At 51.5% G+C, this 6,195-nt stretch overlaps 1 pseudogene; it reads right to left on the reverse strand.

Moving 5' to 3' along the window:
* Positions 1-1,061: 1,061 nt before the first annotated feature.
* Positions 1,062-4,084, reverse strand: LOC124234423 (granzyme H-like; annotated as a pseudogene).
* Positions 4,085-6,195: the final 2,111 nt, after the last annotated feature.

A 6,195-nucleotide genomic window follows, 5' to 3' on the forward strand; every position in this document is an offset into this window, starting at 1 on the left:
TCTCAGTATCAGGGACAGAACCTGTTATGGGCCTGGCACAAAGACTCAGGTTGCCAGCAGGGGTAGTCAGGACAGTCTGCCAGGGCCTGAGGCTCTGGAGTGACTCCACAGTCCATGATGGCAGAAGGCCCAGGGATGCTGGGCTGCATGGAAAACCTAACTGTCTCTGCTCAGATGGGAAGTGGGTCCTGGGTCCTCTGATAGGCATCAAGAGGGCTGGTGGTTGTGGTATGACAAGGACAAGCTATAGAGGAGAATTCACATGGGGCTTTGGGAACTCTGTAAGGGAGATGAGAGAGAGGCTGGCGCAAAACAGGATGGGCTGGAGGGAAAGGAGCTGGTGGGCATGGCAGTCAGATGGAAAACAGGGGCTGATGTGGGACCATCAGCCAGGAGGAAGGTTGACTGAGCTCAGTGCTGGGCACATTGTAGGGCAGGAAATGGGACGAGCGTGAGGCTAGAGGCCATCTAGGGAGCATCTGAGCATCGAAAGATGCAGGTGTTCCTGGCTGTGGGAGAAGCTGCCCCCACAGCAGAGAGAGGCCCTGGAAATAGGAAGCTCAGTGTCCAGGGCCAGGCCGCTGGCCTCCCGGGTCCTTGGAGTTACTCCCCTTCCACTGCCCTGCTCCTCTTTCTGCTGACTTGTTGGGGTGTTGTTGATGGTGGTTGGCTTAGAGATGGTAAGAATTTTCTATGTCCCAAAGAGGACCATATTTTGGGGAAGAAGTTTGTCCTTTTATAATGGGCAGCCCTCAGACTCAGCCCTTGCACAGGGCTCAGCACCACAGAGTTGTGATTGAAAAACTATTCAGCATGGGGTCTACGGGGAAGTAGGACTGGAAGAGAAAGGAGGAAGGACAGCCCACAACTTACAGAAGAGGGCTGCCAGGAGCATGTTGCTGTAGGTTGAAAGCGGTTCAGTGTGTCAGTGAGACCTCAGTCACACTCGCACTAGAGATCCATTTATTATGGCCCTGCAATCCCGCTGCCCTCCCCTTGGGAGTCCTGTCTCTGCCCCAGGAAAGATGGTCAGGCCCAGAGGAAGGTCAGCCTCATGCCTGCTATGAGCAGCACTTCATTATTCTCTTTATCCAGGGCAGGTAGGGTGACACCTTCATGAAGACGCCTGAGGGGTCTCACTCTCTTGTCCATAGGAGGAAATGCCCTGGACCACATTTTCACAGACAAGAAGAGTCCCCCAGAGCCCCCCTGGAAGCAGAGAGAGGAAAGACTGAGCTTGCATCCTCGGGGTCCTGCCCTTCTCACCATCCCTAGGGTCAGTGGTGTCTCAGGGGGCCACATGTGAAATCAGAACCAGGGCAGGCCTTGTCACCTCCCTCATCCCAGGGCTCCAGCCTGGCTCTGACTGTTACATGCAGCTCCACCCAGGCCAAGGCTTTCTCTCTAATCCTCAGGGCAATTTTGGTGAAAACTCTGCTGTGGGATGAATGATCCTTCGTCAGCTTGCACTCCTGATCTACTCCAGGGAAAAAACTAAATACTGGATTCATGGACCCAGGCAGCCCACCTGTCCGGCATGAAGATATGGCCACTCCCATGTCCCAGAGCTCCCCATTTATTCTTTCCCCGGGTCTGCCTAGGCAGACGCTGGAAACATTTCCTCAGAGCTGGTCTTCATCTTCTTTGCGTCCCCTACACAAATCTTAGTGGCCCCGCTGTAATAGCCAAGGAAGCAGGAATCACACACCTCATCCTTCTGCATGGTCAGCTTCACTGCCTGCAGAGTGATTGCTAAAATGCCCATTGAGACTTTCCCCAAGCTGACCACACTGCACACATGTCTGGGCTTCACCAGGGTCTTGCCCCTGGGCAAGCTGAAGGGCCCCACAGCTGCAGTCAGCTTGGCCTGTCTCTCCAGCTGATGGGAAGAGGCAAGAAAGTCCAGCTCAGCCACTGGCCTCCTGGGCCTGGACACTGCATTGGGGTTGCACTGACTTCCCTCTCCCCTGAGCCACTGGGACTAGTCAGGTGGCCAGGATGAGAGGGAAGGAAGTGACAGGTCCCAGTGGGAGGGAAATAACTCTGGACCCAGGACAGGAAGAGCAGTAGGGAGATTCCCTTACCTTTAGTAACATGATGTCATTGAATAGGTTGTTAGGATTATAGCGTGGGTGGCGGACGGCTTCTTTCACAGGGATGACCTACTGGGTCCTCTCCTGCTCTTGACTGTCGTGGGACCCCAGGGTCACGTTGACTGAGCTGCACAGGAAGTAGAGTGGGGATGTGAGGGGCTTAGAGTCACAGAAGGTCCAGGCCCGGAGCCATGAAGGGCGGGTGACAGCCAGGGCAGGGCAGGACTGCAGCAAGGGGAAATCAAGACAACATGAGCTCTGGGTGCTGAGTACTGTCGCCTGTGCTTCTCAAAACCACTGAGGGAAGGACACTTGGAAGCTTGTCTTGCCCTCTGGCAATATTGTGAAAATACTCTGAGTTTGCCTTTCACCCTAGTGCATGGTTTCATCTTCCACACCTGCTTTATTTGACCAGTGTGGTCTCTGTTCTCAACTGGCCCACTTGCTTTCACCTCTGACCCTCTGATTCCAAAGCTTACCTGCCCTGTTTCTCACTTTCCATGGACCAGTCATGCTCTCAGATGGCTCCTCTCATGAGTTCTCATGGCCTTGAGTTACCATAAGCCAGGGGAGCTCCCCTGGGTTTCAGCCCCTGGGCAGAGGACAACAGTCCCTGTAGGGGTCTCAGGAGTCTCAATTGTCTACGGCCCCTCACCTTCTCCGGGAGTGAGCAGCCGTCAAAACAAAGTCCCTTCTCATGAGGACACCGCCATACCTGCCTTCATTCTCCTGCTCCACAAAGTGAGCCAAAGCCATATAGGGGCAGGAATGGGGACTGGCCTCATGGCCTCCAATGATGTCCTCTGAAAGAAAAGACTGGACTATGTGCTTTCTGGGAGTGGCTGTGTTCAGGAGGGAAGGCTTCAGAAGGTGGTGATTGAGGGTGGGGTCTACAGTGCCCTGCAGACACGGGGGCAGAGTCCTCCCAGGTTCTCCTAGTAGGAGAATAACCTTTTCTGAATGCCAAGCCTCAGAGCCCCTGTGAGAAAAGGGAGGACAATGCTTGTTTTTCCCGTCCTACTTCTGACCTTGCATGGAGGAGATAAGAGCTGTCTTCATGATGGTGGAGCCCAGGGGATCGTGGACGGGGCTCCACTGATGCCTTCTGTCTCAGTGAGTCTCCCGACCCCTCTGAGCCTCTGCTAATGTCCCACCTGGTGCTCGTATCTCATAATCTGTCTGTGAGCTTATGGAGTTTGATTTTATAAAATCCTCATGTCTTACGGCGTAACCCATCCTAGGATCTCAGTGAACATTTTTTGCCTGCGTGAATGAATGGCCTTCTCTTAGCTTTAAACTGAGGTTTGGTGGGATTTGTGCTGGTAGTATTGAAGGCCAATGGCATCGGGGGAGGAACTTTGTGGAACAGCCGATGGCTTAGGAAGGCAAGGGGGCAGTGTGGCTGTAAATGGCTGCCCAGGGCTGCGACAGATGTAAAGCCCCAGCGGAGCCATGCGTGCAGTCTTCCACCCCTTTGTGAGATCTACTGCACCGTGGACTCCCCTCCTGGACAGGGATGAGGAGGTGAGAGCTCAGAGAAATGAAACTGGTTCTTCAGCTGGGTCCAGGGACAGGTCTCAGCACTGCAGTCAGTTTGTCTGAGCTGCCCTTTCCTGAGTTGAAGGGAGGGATTTTAATTACTTGTCTTTTGTAGCATCGCATTCTCTGCTGAATGCCATGCTATGAAGAACCCACTCTCCAGGTGATAAGAGAGGCAGACACACTAAATATTTCAGTGAAGACCCTTCCTTCTGACCATCCTTGTTAAGTGTCTATGTAGGATTGGGCTTGTTAGTCTTGGTCTGGGATGGGAGCTGGGGTCTAGAAAGTTCTCGGGCTGAAATTGAAAATCTCTGAATGTACTGGGCAGAAGGGTCAGGTGTACAAAGGGTCTTGTGAGATGGGCTGGAGCCTCTGGAATGGGGATGGTCACTCACCTGTCCCAGCCTTGAGGGCAGAAGAAAGGCCAAGCCGAGCAGGAGTTGCTGCATCTTCCCTGAAGTTCTGCTCAAGTCAGAGCTGCTGGTGTTTCTTCCTTCCAGACACACAGTCCCCGAGGGGAAGGCAGGGGTGTGGCTCAGGGCCTCACAGACCTCCTAGGGCTGTGCCCCTGGTTTTTCTGTATTATTGGGGAAAGTGCTTCATCAAAGTTCTCAGGCTTGGGTTAGGTGACAGTAACACTGTCACCACACTTGCACTCCAAGTATTGAGTCACAAGGTGAAGGCAAGAAGAAAGAACAAGAAAGCGAAGCCTGTGCTGCAGCCAGCAGAGAGCTGGACCCCAGAAGCCCCTCAGTGACTGAATCTAGAATGTCTCCATTTTCCAGCCATTGGCTCTTTTTCCATCCTGATGAAGTCATGAATAATTATTTAGCAAGCTAGGTCCAGGTAGATTGGCAAGAGGGCTCCTGCCCTTGAGAAGACAATGGTCGGCTGGAGTAGAGTTAGAATCGACGGTTAGTGTACAGGCTGGTAAGGTCTGTGGTGGGGCCTTCACTTGGTGGTGGGAGATAGAGACTGGACCTGCCTTAGGGGCATGTAGAGCTGGACACACCCAAACACCCCAAATGGTAACCCCACTTCTTCTCTGACCACAAATCCAGCCTCGTATTTTTGGAATATTCAGAATTCACTCTTTAAATCTAAACATTCTGTGATCAAGAGAGCTTCTCTTATCTCACAATCCTGAACAAAAGTCCTGGAATTGATATTCATTGGACCAGAGCAAACCATCAGCAGGTCCATCGGTGTTGAGTGGCCTGATTGGTTCATTCTCGGACCGTTTAGCACCCCTGGGCCTGAGGTGGGGACTGCTCCACCCAAATTCTAGTGTCTGATTTTTGGGGAGAGTGTTCTCCTAAAGGAAGGCAGGTTACTGTTGCCAAGTGATGGGGAATTGGATGCTGATCATCCTAATAATTAGTATCCACTAAGTGTTCTCTGCCCAGGGTCCAGTGAAACATGGCTATTATGTCCATGGGCCCAACAGTCATAAACCTTTGCAAACCGGTTATCCCAACACTCTCACCTGTGTGATGACAGATGACAGAGCAGTGGAAAGGAAGGCGTTAGGAGTTCTAAACAGCCCCATCCCAGTTCTGTTAAAGCAACGGCAACTTATGAAGATAACGAAAAGGAGGGGAAGGCAACCTGCTTAAGCATTAATGATGATGACATCTGGGTGGTGGCATTCTTGGAATTTTAATGTGCTTATTGCTGTGTCTGCCTTTACCTGTTTTTCTATGATGAACATGTATTGCTTTTCTACGCAGTAAACATTTTCCTGTAGTCAAAGCACACGCATCATTGGCAACCATTCAGCAGACCAATTCTTTCCAGTCTAGCCTTCTTTAAGCTGGATATTTTAAAAATGAGTTTACTTTTTTGAATCCACTCTTATGTAGAAGATTTAGACATTGCTGAAAAATATAAGAAAAGTTTACCCAGTAGGCTATAAGCTATAGGCTATTTTGGTGAATAAAGGAGGAATCAACGATTTCCATCCTAGACATGGAAGTTTATGAAGTCCCTGGCAGCCTCCCCTCCAACCCGCACTGCCCAGGGCAGTTCTGGCTTTGATCCCAGAGAAGATCAATCCTGTCCCGTCCAATCCCATCTAGATCAATCCTGGGGGCACCTGAGTCTGGGCCCTGCAACCTGAAGTATTGTTCTTTTTATGGAGGACAGATACCTTGAGATGGTGATGAAGACAAATGGAGATTTCCCATTGTTCTTTCCAAAGGAGATTACACCCTGGGCCATGTTGTTACATATGAGGGGCCCCTGGTGTCCCCTTGTGCACAGAGAAGGGAGAAGTCTCAGTTGCAGCTCTCTGGCTCCTCCTTGTCAACATCATTTTCTCCCTGTTGCTCTCCTGCCCCTCTCTAGGGCCCTGCTGTTCAGATGTGTACTAGCTGATTGATTACCATTCACCTCAGCTCTGAGTGTCAGGGGTGTAGGTGGATCTTCTGTGATTTACTCACCCCATGAGCCTGTGTCCTGGCTGTGTCCTCTCTCATGCTCAACCTAGTCTCAGGCCCTGCTCTTGTGCCATGGACAAAAGTGAAGAGATTGGCTGCAGGGAGATGCCTGGGCTCCACAT

The sequence above is a fragment of the Equus quagga genome, unplaced genomic scaffold (genome assembly GCF_021613505.1).
Source record: "Equus quagga isolate Etosha38 unplaced genomic scaffold, UCLA_HA_Equagga_1.0 73758_RagTag, whole genome shotgun sequence".
In the NCBI taxonomy this organism is placed as follows: Eukaryota; Metazoa; Chordata; class Mammalia; order Perissodactyla; family Equidae; genus Equus; species Equus quagga.